Consider the following 16,317-nt stretch of genomic DNA (forward strand, 5'->3'; position numbering starts at 1 on the left):
CGTAGATTGTACACCTACACAATTGTAAAAAAAAATTCACATTGTAGAAGAGATGCAATAGGAAGAAGATGAAAGGTGGCTTACGTCCATACCATCGTCAGGCCATTTGAGGTGGCGGGGACTGCAATGGCCATTCACCGATTGGCTGGGACTCCTGGGCGGGTCTTCTCTAGTCCATCCAATTTTCGGCATGGGATGTCACAGCCTTCTTTGCATACCCTTATTTAACCCACACAAAGATGCCAACGGCAGGCGTGTCATAATTCATTGACGCATTATAAAGGATTAGGAAAAAGATAAAAAGCAGCTTACGGCCATACCTCTCTGGTTCCGCCCGATCTCGTCTGATCTCGGAAGCTAAGCAGAGCAGGGCCTGGTTAGTACCTGGATGGAAGACCGCCTGGGAATCCCAGGTGCCGTAAGCTTTTTCACTTCTCTCTCCGAAAGCCGCCGAGCGCCGCAGATTGTACACCTGTTTTAACGTTGGATATGAAAGGAAATTAGACAATATTATCCAAAATGATTCCGTTTCATGATTGCTAAATTAGTGTTGGTCAACATTTACCATTGGCATACTGTTGTTTGTAATTTAGCCGTTGAAATACAGGTGCTAACCCAACATGTTAGAATTGCCAGTGAAGAAAAGTAAAGTTACCTTCAGGCTTTAGGAACCTCTCTTGCCAATGCTAAGAACTGCTTCAATTTTAGAAAAAGAAACTTCTGATTATCTTTGACACGTTTTAAAGGATTAGGAAAAAGATGAAAAGCAGCTTACGGCCATACCTCTCTGGTTCCGCCCGATCTCGTCTGATCTCGGAAGCTAAGCAGAGCAGGGCCTGGTTAGTACCTGGATGGAAGACCGCCTGGGAATCCCAGGTGCCGTAAGCTTTTTAACTTCTCTCTCTGAAAGCCGCCCAGCGCCGTAGATTGTACACCTACACAATTGTAAAAAAAAAATTCACATTGTAGAAGAGATGCAATAGGAAGAAGATGAAAGGTGGCTTACGTCCATACCATCGTCAGGCCATTTGAGGTGGCGGGGACTGCAATGGCCATTCACCGATTGGCTGGGACTCCTGGGCGGGTCTTCTCTAGTCCATCCAATTTTCGGCATGGGATGTCACAGCCTTCTTTGCATACCCTTATTTAACCCACACAAAGATGCCAACGGCAGGCGTGTCATAATTCATTGACGCATTATAAAGGATTAGGAAAAAAATAAAAAGCAGCTTACGGCCATACCTCTCTGGTTCCGCCCGATCTCGTCTGATCTCGGAAGCTAAGCAGAGCAGGGCCTGGTTAGTACCTGGATGGAAGACCGCCTGGGAATCCCAGGTGCCGTAAGCTTTTTCACTTCTCTCTCCGAAAGCCGCCGAGCGCCGCAGATTGTACACCTGTTTTAACGTTGGATATGAAAGGAAATTAGACAATATTATCCAAAATGATTCCGTTTCATGATTGCTAAATTAGTGTTGGTCAACATTTACCATTGGCATACTGTTGTTTGTAATTTAGCCGTTGAAATACAGGTGCTAACCCAACATGTTAGAATTGCCAGTGAAGAAAAGTAAAGTTACCTTCAGGCTTTAGGAACCTCTCTTGCCAATGCTAAGAACTGCTTCAATTTTAGAAAAAGAAACTTCTGATTTTCTTTGACACGTTTTAAAGGATTAGGAAAAAGATGAAAAGCAGCTTACGGCCATACCTCTCTGGTTCCGCCCGATCTCGTCTGATCTCGGAAGCTAAGCAGAGCAGGGCCTGGTTAGTACCTGGATGGAAGACCGCCTGGGAATCCCAGGTGCCGTAAGCTTTTTAACTTCTCTCTCTGAAAGCCGCCCAGCGCCGTAGATTGTACACCTACACAATTGTAAAAAAAAATTCACATTGTAGAAGAGATGCAATAGGAAGAAGATGAAAGGTGGCTTACGTCCATACCATCGTCAGGCCATTTGAGGTGGCGGGGACTGCAATGGCCATTCACCGATTGGCTGGGACTCCTGGGCGGGTCTTCTCTAGTCCATCCAATTTTCGGCTTGGGATGTCACAGCCTTCTTTGCATACCCTTATTTAACCCACACAAAGATGCCAACGGCTGGCGTGTCATAATTCATTGACGCATTATAAAGGATTAGGAAAAAGATAAAAAGCAGCTTACGGCCATACCTCTCTGGTTCCGCCCGATCTCGTCTGATCTCGGAAGCTAAGCAGAGCAGGGCCTGGTTAGTACCTGGATGGAAGACCGCCTGGGAATCCCAGGTGCCGTAAGCTTTTTCACTTCTCTCTCCGAAAGCCGCCGAGCGCCGCAGATTGTACACCTGTTTTAACGTTGGATATGAAAGGAAATTAGACAATATTATCCAAAATGATTCCGTTTCATGATTGCTAAATTAGTGTTGGTCAACATTTACCATTGGCATACTGTTGTTTGTAATTTAGCCGTTGAAATACAGGTGCTAACCCAACATGTTAGAATTGCCAGTGAAGAAAAGTAAAGTTACCTTCAGGCTTTAGGAACCTCTCTTGCCAATGCTAAGAACTGCTTCAATTTTAGAAAAAGAAACTTCTGATTATCTTTGACACGTTTTAAAGGATTAGGAAAAAGATGAAAAGCAGCTTACGGCCATACCTCTCTGGTTCCGCCCGATCTCGTCTGATCTCGGAAGCTAAGCAGAGCAGGGCCTGGTTAGTACCTGGATGGAAGACCGCCTGGGAATCCCAGGTGCCGTAAGCTTTTTAACTTCTCTCTCTGAAAGCCGCCCAGCGCCGTAGATTGTACACCTACACAATTGTAAAAAAAAATTCACATTGTAGAAGAGATGCAATAGGAAGAAGATGAAAGGTGGCTTACGTCCATACCATCGTCAGGCCATTTGAGGTGGCGGGGACTGCAATGGCCATTCACCGATTGGCTGGGACTCCTGGGCGGGTCTTCTCTAGTCCATCCAATTTTCGGCATGGGATGTCACAGCCTTCTTTGCATACCCTTATTTAACCCACACAAAGATGCCAACGGCAGGCGTGTCATAATTCATTGACGCATTATAAAGGATTAGGAAAAAGATAAAAAGCAGCTTACGGCCATACCTCTCTGGTTCCGCCCGATCTCGTCTGATCTCGGAAGCTAAGCAGAGCAGGGCCTGGTTAGTACCTGGATGGAAGACCGCCTGGGAATCCCAGGTGCCGTAAGCTTTTTCACTTCTCTCTCCGAAAGCCGCCGAGCGCCGCAGATTGTACACCTGTTTTAACGTTGGATATGAAAGGAAATTAGACAATATTATCCAAAATGATTCCGTTTCATGATTGCTAAATTAGTGTTGGTCAACATTTACCATTGGCATACTGTTGTTTGTAATTTAGCCGTTGAAATACAGGTGCTAACCCAACATGTTAGAATTGCCAGTGAAGAAAAGTAAAGTTACCTTCAGGCTTTAGGAACCTCTCTTGCCAATGCTAAGAACTGCTTCAATTTTAGAAAAAGAAACTTCTGATTATCTTTGACACGTTTTAAAGGATTAGGAAAAAGATGAAAAGCAGCTTACGGCCATACCTCTCTGGTTCCGCCCGATCTCGTCTGATCTCGGAAGCTAAGCAGAGCAGGGCCTGGTTAGTACCTGGATGGAAGACCGCCTGGGAATCCCAGGTGCCGTAAGCTTTTTAACTTCTCTCTCTGAAAGCCGCCCAGCGCCGTAGATTGTACACCTACACAATTGTAAAAAAAAATTCACATTGTAGAAGAGATGCAATAGGAAGAAGATGAAAGGTGGCTTACGTCCATACCATCGTCAGGCCATTTGAGGTGGCGGGGACTGCAATGGCCATTCACCGATTGGCTGGGACTCCTGGGCGGGTCTTCTCTAGTCCATCCAATTTTCGGCATGGGATGTCACAGCCTTCTTTGCATACCCTTATTTAACCCACACAAAGATGCCAACGGCAGGCGTGTCATAATTCATTGACGCATTATAAAGGATTAGGAAAAAGATAAAAAGCAGCTTACGGCCATACCTCTCTGGTTCCGCCCGATCTCGTCTGATCTCGGAAGCTAAGCAGAGCAGGGCCTGGTTAGTACCTGGATGGAAGACCGCCTGGGAATCCCAGGTGCCGTAAGCTTTTTCACTTCTCTCTCCGAAAGCCGCCGAGCGCCGCAGATTGTACACCTGTTTTAACGTTGGATATGAAAGGAAATTAGACAATATTATCCAAAATGATTCCGTTTCATGATTGCTAAATTAGTGTTGGTCAACATTTACCATTGGCATACTGTTGTTTGTAATTTAGCCGTTGAAATACAGGTGCTAACCCAACATGTTAGAATTGCCAGTGAAGAAAAGTAAAGTTACCTTCAGGCTTTAGGAACCTCTCTTGCCAATGCTAAGAACTGCTTCAATTTTAGAAAAAGAAACTTCTGATTATCTTTGACACGTTTTAAAGGATTAGGAAAAAGATGAAAAGCAGCTTACGTCCATACCTCTCTGGTTCCGCCCGATCTCGTCTGATCTCGGAAGCTAAGCAGAGCAGGGCCTGGTTAGTACCTGGATGGAAGACCGCCTGGGAATCCCAGGTGCCGTAAGCTTTTTAACTTCTCTCTCTGAAAGCCGCCCAGCGCCGTAGATTGTACACCTACACAATTGTAAAAAAAAATTCACATTGTAGAAGAGATGCAATAGGAAGAAGATGAAAGGTGGCTTACGTCCATACCATCGTCAGGCCATTTGAGGTGGCGGGGACTGCAATGGCCATTCACCGATTGGCTGGGACTCCTGGGCGGGTCTTCTCTAGTCCATCCAATTTTCGGCATGGGATGTCACAGCCTTCTTTGCATACCCTTATTTAACCCACACAAAGATGCCAACGGCAGGCGTGTCATAATTCATTGACGCATTATAAAGGATTAGGAAAAAGATAAAAAGCAGCTTACGGCCATACCTCTCTGGTTCCGCCCGATCTCGTCTGATCTCGGAAGCTAAGCAGAGCAGGGCCTGGTTAGTACCTGGATGGAAGACCGCCTGGGAATCCCAGGTGCCGTAAGCTTTTTACCTTCTCTCACCGAAAGCCGCCGAGCGCCGCAGATTGTACACCTACAAATTACAAAAAGTATATCACATTGTTGAAGAGATGCATGTTTAGTGTTGTTTTAACGTTGGATATGAAAGGCAATTAGACAATATTATCCAAAATGATTCCGTTTCATGGTTGCTAAATTAGTGTTGATCAACATTTAACAATTGGCATACTTTTGTTTGTAATTTAGCCGTTGAAATACAGGTGCTAACCCAACATGTTAGAATTGCCAGTGAAGAAAAGTAAAGTTACCTTCAGGTTTTAGAAACCTCTCTTGCCAATCCTAAGAACTGCTTCAATTTTAGAAAAAGAAACTCTTCTGATTATCTTTGACGCATTATAAAGGATTAGGAAAAAGATTAAAAGCAGCTTACGGCCATACCTCTCTGGTTCCGCCCGATCTCGTCTGATCTCGGAAGCTAAGCAGAGCAGGGCCTGGTTAGTACCTGGATGGAAGACCGCCTGGGAATCCCAGGTGCCGTAAGCTTTTTCACTTCTCTCTCCGAAAGCCGCCGAGCGCCGCAGATTGTACACCTGTTTTAACGTTGGATATGAAAGGAAATTAGACAATATTATCCAAAATGATTCCGTTTCATGATTGCTAAATTAGTGTTGGTCAACATTTACCATTGGCATACTGTTGTTTGTAATTTAGCCGTTGAAATACAGGTGCTAACCCAACATGTTAGAATTGCCAGTGAAGAAAAGTAAAGTTACCTTCAGGCTTTAGGAACCTCTCTTGCCAATGCTAAGAACTGCTTCAATTTTAGAAAAAGAAACTTCTGATTATCTTTGACACGTTTTAAAGGATTAGGAAAAAGATGAAAAGCAGCTTACGGCCATACCTCTCTGGTTCCGCCCGATCTCGTCTGATCTCGGAAGCTAAGCAGAGCAGGGCCTGGTTAGTACCTGGATGGAAGACCGCCTGGGAATCCCAGGTGCCGTAAGCTTTTTAACTTCTCTCTCTGAAAGCCGCCCAGCGCCGTAGATTGTACACCTACACAATTGTAAAAAAAAAATTCACATTGTAGAAGAGATGCAATAGGAAGAAGATGAAAGGTGGCTTACGTCCATACCATCGTCAGGCCATTTGAGGTGGCGGGGACTGCAATGGCCATTCACCGATTGGCTGGGACTCCTGGGCGGGTCTTCTCTAGTCCATCCAATTTTCGGCATGGGATGTCACAGCCTTCTTTGCATACCCTTATTTAACCCACACAAAGATGCCAACGGCAGGCGTGTCATAATTCATTGACGCATTATAAAGGATTAGGAAAAAAATAAAAAGCAGCTTACGGCCATACCTCTCTGGTTCCGCCCGATCTCGTCTGATCTCGGAAGCTAAGCAGAGCAGGGCCTGGTTAGTACCTGGATGGAAGACCGCCTGGGAATCCCAGGTGCCGTAAGCTTTTTCACTTCTCTCTCCGAAAGCCGCCGAGCGCCGCAGATTGTACACCTGTTTTAACGTTGGATATGAAAGGAAATTAGACAATATTATCCAAAATGATTCCGTTTCATGATTGCTAAATTAGTGTTGGTCAACATTTACCATTGGCATACTGTTGTTTGTAATTTAGCCGTTGAAATACAGGTGCTAACCCAACATGTTAGAATTGCCAGTGAAGAAAAGTAAAGTTACCTTCAGGCTTTAGGAACCTCTCTTGCCAATGCTAAGAACTGCTTCAATTTTAGAAAAAGAAACTTCTGATTATCTTTGACACGTTTTAAAGGATTAGGAAAAAGATGAAAAGCAGCTTACGGCCATACCTCTCTGGTTCCGCCCGATCTCGTCTGATCTCGGAAGCTAAGCAGAGCAGGGCCTGGTTAGTACCTGGATGGAAGACCGCCTGGGAATCCCAGGTGCCGTAAGCTTTTTAACTTCTCTCTCTGAAAGCCGCCCAGCGCCGTAGATTGTACACCTACACAATTGTAAAAAAAAAATTCACATTGTAGAAGAGATGCAATAGGAAGAAGATGAAAGGTGGCTTACGTCCATACCATCGTCAGGCCATTTGAGGTGGCGGGGACTGCAATGGCCATTCACCGATTGGCTGGGACTCCTGGGCGGGTCTTCTCTAGTCCATCCAATTTTCGGCATGGGATGTCACAGCCTTCTTTGCATACCCTTATTTAACCCACACAAAGATGCCAACGGCAGGCGTGTCATAATTCATTGACGCATTATAAAGGATTAGGAAAAAAATAAAAAGCAGCTTACGGCCATACCTCTCTGGTTCCGCCCGATCTCGTCTGATCTCGGAAGCTAAGCAGAGCAGGGCCTGGTTAGTACCTGGATGGAAGACCGCCTGGGAATCCCAGGTGCCGTAAGCTTTTTCACTTCTCTCTCCGAAAGCCGCCGAGCGCCGCAGATTGTACACCTGTTTTAACGTTGGATATGAAAGGAAATTAGACAATATTATCCAAAATGATTCCGTTTCATGATTGCTAAATTAGTGTTGGTCAACATTTACCATTGGCATACTGTTGTTTGTAATTTAGCCGTTGAAATACAGGTGCTAACCCAACATGTTAGAATTGCCAGTGAAGAAAAGTAAAGTTACCTTCAGGCTTTAGGAACCTCTCTTGCCAATGCTAAGAACTGCTTCAATTTTAGAAAAAGAAACTTCTGATTATCTTTGACACGTTTTAAAGGATTAGGAAAAAGATGAAAAGCAGCTTACGGCCATACCTCTCTGGTTCCGCCCGATCTCGTCTGATCTCGGAAGCTAAGCAGAGCAGGGCCTGGTTAGTACCTGGATGGAAGACCGCCTGGGAATCCCAGGTGCCGTAAGCTTTTTAACTTCTCTCTCTGAAAGCCGCCCAGCGCCGTAGATTGTACACCTACACAATTGTAAAAAAAAAATTCACATTGTAGAAGAGATGCAATAGGAAGAAGATGAAAGGTGGCTTACGTCCATACCATCGTCAGGCCATTTGAGGTGGCGGGGACTGCAATGGCCATTCACCGATTGGCTGGGACTCCTGGGCGGGTCTTCTCTAGTCCATCCAATTTTCGGCATGGGATGTCACAGCCTTCTTTGCATACCCTTATTTAACCCACACAAAGATGCCAACGGCAGGCGTGTCATAATTCATTGACGCATTATAAAGGATTAGGAAAAAAATAAAAAGCAGCTTACGGCCATACCTCTCTGGTTCCGCCCGATCTCGTCTGATCTCGGAAGCTAAGCAGAGCAGGGCCTGGTTAGTACCTGGATGGAAGACCGCCTGGGAATCCCAGGTGCCGTAAGCTTTTTCACTTCTCTCTCCGAAAGCCGCCGAGCGCCGCAGATTGTACACCTGTTTTAACGTTGGATATGAAAGGAAATTAGACAATATTATCCAAAATGATTCCGTTTCATGATTGCTAAATTAGTGTTGGTCAACATTTACCATTGGCATACTGTTGTTTGTAATTTAGCCGTTGAAATACAGGTGCTAACCCAACATGTTAGAATTGCCAGTGAAGAAAAGTAAAGTTACCTTCAGGCTTTAGGAACCTCTCTTGCCAATGCTAAGAACTGCTTCAATTTTAGAAAAAGAAACTTCTGATTATCTTTGACACGTTTTAAAGGATTAGGAAAAAGATGAAAAGCAGCTTACGGCCATACCTCTCTGGTTCCGCCCGATCTCGTCTGATCTCGGAAGCTAAGCAGAGCAGGGCCTGGTTAGTACCTGGATGGAAGACCGCCTGGGAATCCCAGGTGCCGTAAGCTTTTTAACTTCTCTCTCTGAAAGCCGCCCAGCGCCGTAGATTGTACACCTACACAATTGTAAAAAAAAATTCACATTGTAGAAGAGATGCAATAGGAAGAAGATGAAAGGTGGCTTACGTCCATACCATCGTCAGGCCATTTGAGGTGGCGGGGACTGCAATGGCCATTCACCGATTGGCTGGGACTCCTGGGCGGGTCTTCTCTAGTCCATCCAATTTTCGGCTTGGGATGTCACAGCCTTCTTTGCATACCCTTATTTAACCCACACAAAGATGCCAACGGCTGGCGTGTCATAATTCATTGACGCATTATAAAGGATTAGGAAAAAGATAAAAAGCAGCTTACGGCCATACCTCTCTGGTTCCGCCCGATCTCGTCTGATCTCGGAAGCTAAGCAGAGCAGGGCCTGGTTAGTACCTGGATGGAAGACCGCCTGGGAATCCCAGGTGCCGTAAGCTTTTTCACTTCTCTCTCCGAAAGCCGCCGAGCGCCGCAGATTGTACACCTGTTTTAACGTTGGATATGAAAGGAAATTAGACAATATTATCCAAAATGATTCCGTTTCATGATTGCTAAATTAGTGTTGGTCAACATTTACCATTGGCATACTGTTGTTTGTAATTTAGCCGTTGAAATACAGGTGCTAACCCAACATGTTAGAATTGCCAGTGAAGAAAAGTAAAGTTACCTTCAGGCTTTAGGAACCTCTCTTGCCAATGCTAAGAACTGCTTCAATTTTAGAAAAAGAAACTTCTGATTATCTTTGACACGTTTTAAAGGATTAGGAAAAAGATGAAAAGCAGCTTACGGCCATACCTCTCTGGTTCCGCCCGATCTCGTCTGATCTCGGAAGCTAAGCAGAGCAGGGCCTGGTTAGTACCTGGATGGAAGACCGCCTGGGAATCCCAGGTGCCGTAAGCTTTTTAACTTCTCTCTCTGAAAGCCGCCCAGCGCCGTAGATTGTACACCTACACAATTGTAAAAAAAAATTCACATTGTAGAAGAGATGCAATAGGAAGAAGATGAAAGGTGGCTTACGTCCATACCATCGTCAGGCCATTTGAGGTGGCGGGGACTGCAATGGCCATTCACCGATTGGCTGGGACTCCTGGGCGGGTCTTCTCTAGTCCATCCAATTTTCGGCATGGGATGTCACAGCCTTCTTTGCATACCCTTATTTAACCCACACAAAGATGCCAACGGCAGGCGTGTCATAATTCATTGACGCATTATAAAGGATTAGGAAAAAGATAAAAAGCAGCTTACGGCCATACCTCTCTGGTTCCGCCCGATCTCGTCTGATCTCGGAAGCTAAGCAGAGCAGGGCCTGGTTAGTACCTGGATGGAAGACCGCCTGGGAATCCCAGGTGCCGTAAGCTTTTTCACTTCTCTCTCCGAAAGCCGCCGAGCGCCGCAGATTGTACACCTGTTTTAACGTTGGATATGAAAGGAAATTAGACAATATTATCCAAAATGATTCCGTTTCATGATTGCTAAATTAGTGTTGGTCAACATTTACCATTGGCATACTGTTGTTTGTAATTTAGCCGTTGAAATACAGGTGCTAACCCAACATGTTAGAATTGCCAGTGAAGAAAAGTAAAGTTACCTTCAGGCTTTAGGAACCTCTCTTGCCAATGCTAAGAACTGCTTCAATTTTAGAAAAAGAAACTTCTGATTATCTTTGACACGTTTTAAAGGATTAGGAAAAAGATGAAAAGCAGCTTACGGCCATACCTCTCTGGTTCCGCCCGATCTCGTCTGATCTCGGAAGCTAAGCAGAGCAGGGCCTGGTTAGTACCTGGATGGAAGACCGCCTGGGAATCCCAGGTGCCGTAAGCTTTTTAACTTCTCTCTCTGAAAGCCGCCCAGCGCCGTAGATTGTACACCTACACAATTGTAAAAAAAAATTCACATTGTAGAAGAGATGCAATAGGAAGAAGATGAAAGGTGGCTTACGTCCATACCATCGTCAGGCCATTTGAGGTGGCGGGGACTGCAATGGCCATTCACCGATTGGCTGGGACTCCTGGGCGGGTCTTCTCTAGTCCATCCAATTTTCGGCATGGGATGTCACAGCCTTCTTTGCATACCCTTATTTAACCCACACAAAGATGCCAACGGCAGGCGTGTCATAATTCATTGACGCATTATAAAGGATTAGGAAAAAGATAAAAAGCAGCTTACGGCCATACCTCTCTGGTTCCGCCCGATCTCGTCTGATCTCGGAAGCTAAGCAGAGCAGGGCCTGGTTAGTACCTGGATGGAAGACCGCCTGGGAATCCCAGGTGCCGTAAGCTTTTTCACTTCTCTCTCCGAAAGCCGCCGAGCGCCGCAGATTGTACACCTGTTTTAACGTTGGATATGAAAGGAAATTAGACAATATTATCCAAAATGATTCCGTTTCATGATTGCTAAATTAGTGTTGGTCAACATTTACCATTGGCATACTGTTGTTTGTAATTTAGCCGTTGAAATACAGGTGCTAACCCAACATGTTAGAATTGCCAGTGAAGAAAAGTAAAGTTACCTTCAGGCTTTAGGAACCTCTCTTGCCAATGCTAAGAACTGCTTCAATTTTAGAAAAAGAAACTTCTGATTATCTTTGACACGTTTTAAAGGATTAGGAAAAAGATGAAAAGCAGCTTACGTCCATACCTCTCTGGTTCCGCCCGATCTCGTCTGATCTCGGAAGCTAAGCAGAGCAGGGCCTGGTTAGTACCTGGATGGAAGACCGCCTGGGAATCCCAGGTGCCGTAAGCTTTTTAACTTCTCTCTCTGAAAGCCGCCCAGCGCCGTAGATTGTACACCTACACAATTGTAAAAAAAAATTCACATTGTAGAAGAGATGCAATAGGAAGAAGATGAAAGGTGGCTTACGTCCATACCATCGTCAGGCCATTTGAGGTGGCGGGGACTGCAATGGCCATTCACCGATTGGCTGGGACTCCTGGGCGGGTCTTCTCTAGTCCATCCAATTTTCGGCATGGGATGTCACAGCCTTCTTTGCATACCCTTATTTAACCCACACAAAGATGCCAACGGCAGGCGTGTCATAATTCATTGACGCATTATAAAGGATTAGGAAAAAGATAAAAAGCAGCTTACGGCCATACCTCTCTGGTTCCGCCCGATCTCGTCTGATCTCGGAAGCTAAGCAGAGCAGGGCCTGGTTAGTACCTGGATGGAAGACCGCCTGGGAATCCCAGGTGCCGTAAGCTTTTTCACTTCTCTCTCCGAAAGCCGCCGAGCGCCGCAGATTGTACACCTGTTTTAACGTTGGATATGAAAGGAAATTAGACAATATTATCCAAAATGATTCCGTTTCATGATTGCTAAATTAGTGTTGGTCAACATTTACCATTGGCATACTGTTGTTTGTAATTTAGCCGTTGAAATACAGGTGCTAACCCAACATGTTAGAATTGCCAGTGAAGAAAAGTAAAGTTACCTTCAGGCTTTAGGAACCTCTCTTGCCAATGCTAAGAACTGCTTCAATTTTAGAAAAAGAAACTTCTGATTATCTTTGACACGTTTTAAAGGATTAGGAAAAAGATGAAAAGCAGCTTACGGCCATACCTCTCTGGTTCCGCCCGATCTCGTCTGATCTCGGAAGCTAAGCAGAGCAGGGCCTGGTTATTACCTGGATGGAAGACCGCCTGGGAATCCCAGGTGCCGTAAGCTTTTTAACTTCTCTCTCTGAAAGCCGCCCAGCGCCGTAGATTGTACACCTACACAATTGTAAAAAAAAATTCACATTGTAGAAGAGATGCAATAGGAAGAAGATGAAAGGTGGCTTACGTCCATACCATCGTCAGGCCATTTGAGGTGGCGGGGACTGCAATGGCCATTCACCGATTGGCTGGGACTCCTGGGCGGGTCTTCTCTAGTCCATCCAATTTTCGGCATGGGATGTCACAGCCTTCTTTGCATACCCTTATTTAACCCACACAAAGATGCCAACGGCAGGCGTGTCATAATTCATTGACGCATTATAAAGGATTAGGAAAAAGATAAAAAGCAGCTTACGGCCATACCTCTCTGGTTCCGCCCGATCTCGTCTGATCTCGGAAGCTAAGCAGAGCAGGGCCTGGTTAGTACCTGGATGGAAGACCGCCTGGGAATCCCAGGTGCCGTAAGCTTTTTCACTTCTCTCTCCGAAAGCCGCCGAGCGCCGCAGATTGTACACCTGTTTTAACGTTGGATATGAAAGGAAATTAGACAATATTATCCAAAATGATTCCGTTTCATGATTGCTAAATTAGTGTTGGTCAACATTTACCATTGGCATACTGTTGTTTGTAATTTAGCCGTTGAAATACAGGTGCTAACCCAACATGTTAGAATTGCCAGTGAAGAAAAGTAAAGTTACCTTCAGGCTTTAGGAACCTCTCTTGCCAATGCTAAGAACTGCTTCAATTTTAGAAAAAGAAACTTCTGATTATCTTTGACACGTTTTAAAGGATTAGGAAAAAGATGAAAAGCAGCTTACGTCCATACCTCTCTGGTTCCGCCCGATCTCGTCTGATCTCGGAAGCTAAGCAGAGCAGGGCCTGGTTATTACCTGGATGGAAGACCGCCTGGGAATCCCAGGTGCCGTAAGCTTTTTAACTTCTCTCTCTGAAAGCCGCCCAGCGCCGTAGATTGTACACCTACACAATTGTAAAAAAAAATTCACATTGTAGAAGAGATGCAATAGGAAGAAGATGAAAGGTGGCTTACGTCCATACCATCGTCAGGCCATTTGAGGTGGCGGGGACTGCAATGGCCATTCACCGATTGGCTGGGACTCCTGGGCGGGTCTTCTCTAGTCCATCCAATTTTCGGCATGGGATGTCACAGCCTTCTTTGCATACCCTTATTTAACCCACACAAAGATGCCAACGGCAGGCGTGTCATAATTCATTGACGCATTATAAAGGATTAGGAAAAAGATAAAAAGCAGCTTACGGCCATACCTCTCTGGTTCCGCCCGATCTCGTCTGATCTCGGAAGCTAAGCAGAGCAGGGCCTGGTTAGTACCTGGATGGAAGACCGCCTGGGAATCCCAGGTGCCGTAAGCTTTTTCACTTCTCTCTCCGAAAGCCGCCGAGCGCCGCAGATTGTACACCTGTTTTAACGTTGGATATGAAAGGAAATTAGACAATATTATCCAAAATGATTCCGTTTCATGATTGCTAAATTAGTGTTGGTCAACATTTACCATTGGCATACTGTTGTTTGTAATTTAGCCGTTGAAATACAGGTGCTAACCCAACATGTTAGAATTGCCAGTGAAGAAAAGTAAAGTTACCTTCAGGCTTTAGGAACCTCTCTTGCCAATGCTAAGAACTGCTTCAATTTTAGAAAAAGAAACTTCTGATTATCTTTGACACGTTTTAAAGGATTAGGAAAAAGATGAAAAGCAGCTTACGTCCATACCTCTCTGGTTCCGCCCGATCTCGTCTGATCTCGGAAGCTAAGCAGAGCAGGGCCTGGTTAGTACCTGGATGGAAGACCGCCTGGGAATCCCAGGTGCCGTAAGCTTTTTAACTTCTCTCTCTGAAAGCCGCCCAGCGCCGTAGATTGTACACCTACACAATTGTAAAAAAAAATTCACATTGTAGAAGAGATGCAATAGGAAGAAGATGAAAGGTGGCTTACGTCCATACCATCGTCAGGCCATTTGAGGTGGCGGGGACTGCAATGGCCATTCACCGATTGGCTGGGACTCCTGGGCGGGTCTTCTCTAGTCCATCCAATTTTCGGCATGGGATGTCACAGCCTTCTTTGCATACCCTTATTTAACCCACACAAAGATGCCAACGGCAGGCGTGTCATAATTCATTGACGCATTATAAAGGATTAGGAAAAAGATAAAAAGCAGCTTACGGCCATACCTCTCTGGTTCCGCCCGATCTCGTCTGATCTCGGAAGCTAAGCAGAGCAGGGCCTGGTTAGTACCTGGATGGAAGACCGCCTGGGAATCCCAGGTGCCGTAAGCTTTTTCACTTCTCTCTCCGAAAGCCGCCGAGCGCCGCAGATTGTACACCTGTTTTAACGTTGGATATGAAAGGAAATTAGACAATATTATCCAAAATGATTCCGTTTCATGATTGCTAAATTAGTGTTGGTCAACATTTACCATTGGCATACTGTTGTTTGTAATTTAGCCGTTGAAATACAGGTGCTAACCCAACATGTTAGAATTGCCAGTGAAGAAAAGTAAAGTTACCTTCAGGCTTTAGGAACCTCTCTTGCCAATGCTAAGAACTGCTTCAATTTTAGAAAAAGAAACTTCTGATTATCTTTGACACGTTTTAAAGGATTAGGAAAAAGATGAAAAGCAGCTTACGTCCATACCTCTCTGGTTCCGCCCGATCTCGTCTGATCTCGGAAGCTAAGCAGAGCAGGGCCTGGTTAGTACCTGGATGGAAGACCGCCTGGGAATCCCAGGTGCCGTAAGCTTTTTAACTTCTCTCTCTGAAAGCCGCCCAGCGCCGTAGATTGTACACCTACACAATTGTAAAAAAAAATTCACATTGTAGAAGAGATGCAATAGGAAGAAGATGAAAGGTGGCTTACGTCCATACCATCGTCAGGCCATTTGAGGTGGCGGGGACTGCAATGGCCATTCACCGATTGGCTGGGACTCCTGGGCGGGTCTTCTCTAGTCCATCCAATTTTCGGCATGGGATGTCACAGCCTTCTTTGCATACCCTTATTTAACCCACACAAAGATGCCAACGGCAGGCGTGTCATAATTCATTGACGCATTATAAAGGATTAGGAAAAAGATAAAAAGCAGCTTACGGCCATACCTCTCTGGTTCCGCCCGATCTCGTCTGATCTCGGAAGCTAAGCAGAGCAGGGCCTGGTTAGTACCTGGATGGAAGACCGCCTGGGAATCCCAGGTGCCGTAAGCTTTTTACCTTCTCTCACCGAAAGCCGCCGAGCGCCGCAGATTGTACACCTACAAATTACAAAAAGTATATCACATTGTTGAAGAGATGCATGTTTAGTGTTGTTTTAACGTTGGATATGAAAGGCAATTAGACAATATTATCCAAAATGATTCCGTTTCATGGTTGCTAAATTAGTGTTGATCAACATTTAACAATTGGCATACTTTTGTTTGTAATTTAGCCGTTGAAATACAGGTGCTAACCCAACATGTTAGAATTGCCAGTGAAGAAAAGTAAAGTTACCTTCAGGTTTTAGAAACCTCTCTTGCCAATCCTAAGAACTGCTTCAATTTTAGAAAAAGAAACTCTTCTGATTATCTTTGACGCATTATAAAGGATTAGGAAAAAGATTAAAAGCAGCTTACGGCCATACCTCTCTGGTTCCGCCCGATCTCGTCTGATCTCGGAAGCTAAGCAGAGCAGGGCCTGGTTAGTACCTGGATGGAAGACCGCCTGGGAATCCCAGGTGCCGTAAGCTTTTTCACTTCTCTCACCGAAAGCCGCCGAGCGCCGCAGATTGTACACCTACAAATTACAAAAAGTATATCACATTGTTGAAGAGATGCATGTTTAGTGTTGTTTTAACGTTGGATATG

At 45.1% G+C, this 16,317-nt stretch overlaps 35 non-coding genes across 35 annotated transcripts; all 35 read left to right on the forward strand.

The window, feature by feature from the left end:
- Positions 1-306: 306 nt before the first annotated feature.
- LOC134122695 (5S ribosomal RNA) lies at positions 307-425 on the forward strand. The gene has a single exon (XR_009954214.1). It is a non-coding gene; the product is annotated as a 5S ribosomal RNA (ribosomal RNA).
- A 344-nt stretch (positions 426-769) lies between these two features.
- LOC134122696 (5S ribosomal RNA) lies at positions 770-888 on the forward strand. The gene has a single exon (XR_009954215.1). It is a non-coding gene; the product is annotated as a 5S ribosomal RNA (ribosomal RNA).
- Positions 889-1,228: 340 nt separating this feature from the next.
- LOC134122697 (5S ribosomal RNA) lies at positions 1,229-1,347 on the forward strand. Its single transcript, XR_009954216.1, has one exon. It is a non-coding gene; the product is annotated as a 5S ribosomal RNA (ribosomal RNA).
- A 344-nt stretch (positions 1,348-1,691) lies between these two features.
- LOC134122698 (5S ribosomal RNA) lies at positions 1,692-1,810 on the forward strand. The gene has a single exon (XR_009954217.1). It is a non-coding gene; the product is annotated as a 5S ribosomal RNA (ribosomal RNA).
- A 339-nt stretch (positions 1,811-2,149) lies between these two features.
- On the forward strand, positions 2,150-2,268 carry LOC134122699 (5S ribosomal RNA). Its single transcript, XR_009954218.1, has one exon. It is a non-coding gene; the product is annotated as a 5S ribosomal RNA (ribosomal RNA).
- Positions 2,269-2,612: 344 nt separating this feature from the next.
- Positions 2,613-2,731, forward strand: LOC134122700 (5S ribosomal RNA). The gene has a single exon (XR_009954219.1). It is a non-coding gene; the product is annotated as a 5S ribosomal RNA (ribosomal RNA).
- A 339-nt stretch (positions 2,732-3,070) lies between these two features.
- LOC134122702 (5S ribosomal RNA) lies at positions 3,071-3,189 on the forward strand. The gene has a single exon (XR_009954221.1). It is a non-coding gene; the product is annotated as a 5S ribosomal RNA (ribosomal RNA).
- A 344-nt stretch (positions 3,190-3,533) lies between these two features.
- On the forward strand, positions 3,534-3,652 carry LOC134122703 (5S ribosomal RNA). Its single transcript, XR_009954222.1, has one exon. It is a non-coding gene; the product is annotated as a 5S ribosomal RNA (ribosomal RNA).
- Positions 3,653-3,991: 339 nt separating this feature from the next.
- On the forward strand, positions 3,992-4,110 carry LOC134122704 (5S ribosomal RNA). Its single transcript, XR_009954223.1, has one exon. It is a non-coding gene; the product is annotated as a 5S ribosomal RNA (ribosomal RNA).
- Positions 4,111-4,454: 344 nt separating this feature from the next.
- Positions 4,455-4,573, forward strand: LOC134121695 (5S ribosomal RNA). Its single transcript, XR_009953236.1, has one exon. It is a non-coding gene; the product is annotated as a 5S ribosomal RNA (ribosomal RNA).
- A 339-nt stretch (positions 4,574-4,912) lies between these two features.
- LOC134122705 (5S ribosomal RNA) lies at positions 4,913-5,031 on the forward strand. Its single transcript, XR_009954224.1, has one exon. It is a non-coding gene; the product is annotated as a 5S ribosomal RNA (ribosomal RNA).
- Positions 5,032-5,429: 398 nt separating this feature from the next.
- Positions 5,430-5,548, forward strand: LOC134122706 (5S ribosomal RNA). The gene has a single exon (XR_009954225.1). It is a non-coding gene; the product is annotated as a 5S ribosomal RNA (ribosomal RNA).
- A 344-nt stretch (positions 5,549-5,892) lies between these two features.
- LOC134122707 (5S ribosomal RNA) lies at positions 5,893-6,011 on the forward strand. The gene has a single exon (XR_009954226.1). It is a non-coding gene; the product is annotated as a 5S ribosomal RNA (ribosomal RNA).
- Positions 6,012-6,351: 340 nt separating this feature from the next.
- LOC134122708 (5S ribosomal RNA) lies at positions 6,352-6,470 on the forward strand. The gene has a single exon (XR_009954227.1). It is a non-coding gene; the product is annotated as a 5S ribosomal RNA (ribosomal RNA).
- A 344-nt stretch (positions 6,471-6,814) lies between these two features.
- LOC134122709 (5S ribosomal RNA) lies at positions 6,815-6,933 on the forward strand. Its single transcript, XR_009954228.1, has one exon. It is a non-coding gene; the product is annotated as a 5S ribosomal RNA (ribosomal RNA).
- Positions 6,934-7,273: 340 nt separating this feature from the next.
- On the forward strand, positions 7,274-7,392 carry LOC134122711 (5S ribosomal RNA). The gene has a single exon (XR_009954229.1). It is a non-coding gene; the product is annotated as a 5S ribosomal RNA (ribosomal RNA).
- A 344-nt stretch (positions 7,393-7,736) lies between these two features.
- On the forward strand, positions 7,737-7,855 carry LOC134122712 (5S ribosomal RNA). The gene has a single exon (XR_009954230.1). It is a non-coding gene; the product is annotated as a 5S ribosomal RNA (ribosomal RNA).
- Positions 7,856-8,195: 340 nt separating this feature from the next.
- On the forward strand, positions 8,196-8,314 carry LOC134122714 (5S ribosomal RNA). Its single transcript, XR_009954232.1, has one exon. It is a non-coding gene; the product is annotated as a 5S ribosomal RNA (ribosomal RNA).
- A 344-nt stretch (positions 8,315-8,658) lies between these two features.
- Positions 8,659-8,777, forward strand: LOC134122715 (5S ribosomal RNA). Its single transcript, XR_009954233.1, has one exon. It is a non-coding gene; the product is annotated as a 5S ribosomal RNA (ribosomal RNA).
- Positions 8,778-9,116: 339 nt separating this feature from the next.
- Positions 9,117-9,235, forward strand: LOC134122716 (5S ribosomal RNA). Its single transcript, XR_009954234.1, has one exon. It is a non-coding gene; the product is annotated as a 5S ribosomal RNA (ribosomal RNA).
- A 344-nt stretch (positions 9,236-9,579) lies between these two features.
- On the forward strand, positions 9,580-9,698 carry LOC134122717 (5S ribosomal RNA). The gene has a single exon (XR_009954235.1). It is a non-coding gene; the product is annotated as a 5S ribosomal RNA (ribosomal RNA).
- A 339-nt stretch (positions 9,699-10,037) lies between these two features.
- Positions 10,038-10,156, forward strand: LOC134122718 (5S ribosomal RNA). The gene has a single exon (XR_009954236.1). It is a non-coding gene; the product is annotated as a 5S ribosomal RNA (ribosomal RNA).
- Positions 10,157-10,500: 344 nt separating this feature from the next.
- On the forward strand, positions 10,501-10,619 carry LOC134122720 (5S ribosomal RNA). The gene has a single exon (XR_009954238.1). It is a non-coding gene; the product is annotated as a 5S ribosomal RNA (ribosomal RNA).
- Positions 10,620-10,958: 339 nt separating this feature from the next.
- LOC134122721 (5S ribosomal RNA) lies at positions 10,959-11,077 on the forward strand. The gene has a single exon (XR_009954239.1). It is a non-coding gene; the product is annotated as a 5S ribosomal RNA (ribosomal RNA).
- Positions 11,078-11,421: 344 nt separating this feature from the next.
- LOC134121696 (5S ribosomal RNA) lies at positions 11,422-11,540 on the forward strand. The gene has a single exon (XR_009953237.1). It is a non-coding gene; the product is annotated as a 5S ribosomal RNA (ribosomal RNA).
- Positions 11,541-11,879: 339 nt separating this feature from the next.
- Positions 11,880-11,998, forward strand: LOC134122722 (5S ribosomal RNA). Its single transcript, XR_009954240.1, has one exon. It is a non-coding gene; the product is annotated as a 5S ribosomal RNA (ribosomal RNA).
- A 344-nt stretch (positions 11,999-12,342) lies between these two features.
- LOC134121877 (5S ribosomal RNA) lies at positions 12,343-12,461 on the forward strand. The gene has a single exon (XR_009953418.1). It is a non-coding gene; the product is annotated as a 5S ribosomal RNA (ribosomal RNA).
- A 339-nt stretch (positions 12,462-12,800) lies between these two features.
- LOC134122723 (5S ribosomal RNA) lies at positions 12,801-12,919 on the forward strand. The gene has a single exon (XR_009954241.1). It is a non-coding gene; the product is annotated as a 5S ribosomal RNA (ribosomal RNA).
- A 344-nt stretch (positions 12,920-13,263) lies between these two features.
- On the forward strand, positions 13,264-13,382 carry LOC134122340 (5S ribosomal RNA). Its single transcript, XR_009953880.1, has one exon. It is a non-coding gene; the product is annotated as a 5S ribosomal RNA (ribosomal RNA).
- Positions 13,383-13,721: 339 nt separating this feature from the next.
- Positions 13,722-13,840, forward strand: LOC134122724 (5S ribosomal RNA). The gene has a single exon (XR_009954242.1). It is a non-coding gene; the product is annotated as a 5S ribosomal RNA (ribosomal RNA).
- A 344-nt stretch (positions 13,841-14,184) lies between these two features.
- LOC134121697 (5S ribosomal RNA) lies at positions 14,185-14,303 on the forward strand. The gene has a single exon (XR_009953238.1). It is a non-coding gene; the product is annotated as a 5S ribosomal RNA (ribosomal RNA).
- A 339-nt stretch (positions 14,304-14,642) lies between these two features.
- LOC134122727 (5S ribosomal RNA) lies at positions 14,643-14,761 on the forward strand. Its single transcript, XR_009954244.1, has one exon. It is a non-coding gene; the product is annotated as a 5S ribosomal RNA (ribosomal RNA).
- A 344-nt stretch (positions 14,762-15,105) lies between these two features.
- Positions 15,106-15,224, forward strand: LOC134121698 (5S ribosomal RNA). Its single transcript, XR_009953239.1, has one exon. It is a non-coding gene; the product is annotated as a 5S ribosomal RNA (ribosomal RNA).
- A 339-nt stretch (positions 15,225-15,563) lies between these two features.
- Positions 15,564-15,682, forward strand: LOC134122728 (5S ribosomal RNA). The gene has a single exon (XR_009954245.1). It is a non-coding gene; the product is annotated as a 5S ribosomal RNA (ribosomal RNA).
- Positions 15,683-16,080: 398 nt separating this feature from the next.
- LOC134122729 (5S ribosomal RNA) lies at positions 16,081-16,199 on the forward strand. Its single transcript, XR_009954246.1, has one exon. It is a non-coding gene; the product is annotated as a 5S ribosomal RNA (ribosomal RNA).
- The last annotated feature ends 118 nt before the right edge of the window (positions 16,200-16,317 follow it).

The sequence above is a fragment of the Pungitius pungitius genome, unplaced genomic scaffold (assembly GCF_949316345.1).
Source record: "Pungitius pungitius unplaced genomic scaffold, fPunPun2.1 scaffold_28, whole genome shotgun sequence".
Taxonomy (NCBI): domain Eukaryota; kingdom Metazoa; phylum Chordata; class Actinopteri; order Perciformes; family Gasterosteidae; genus Pungitius; species Pungitius pungitius.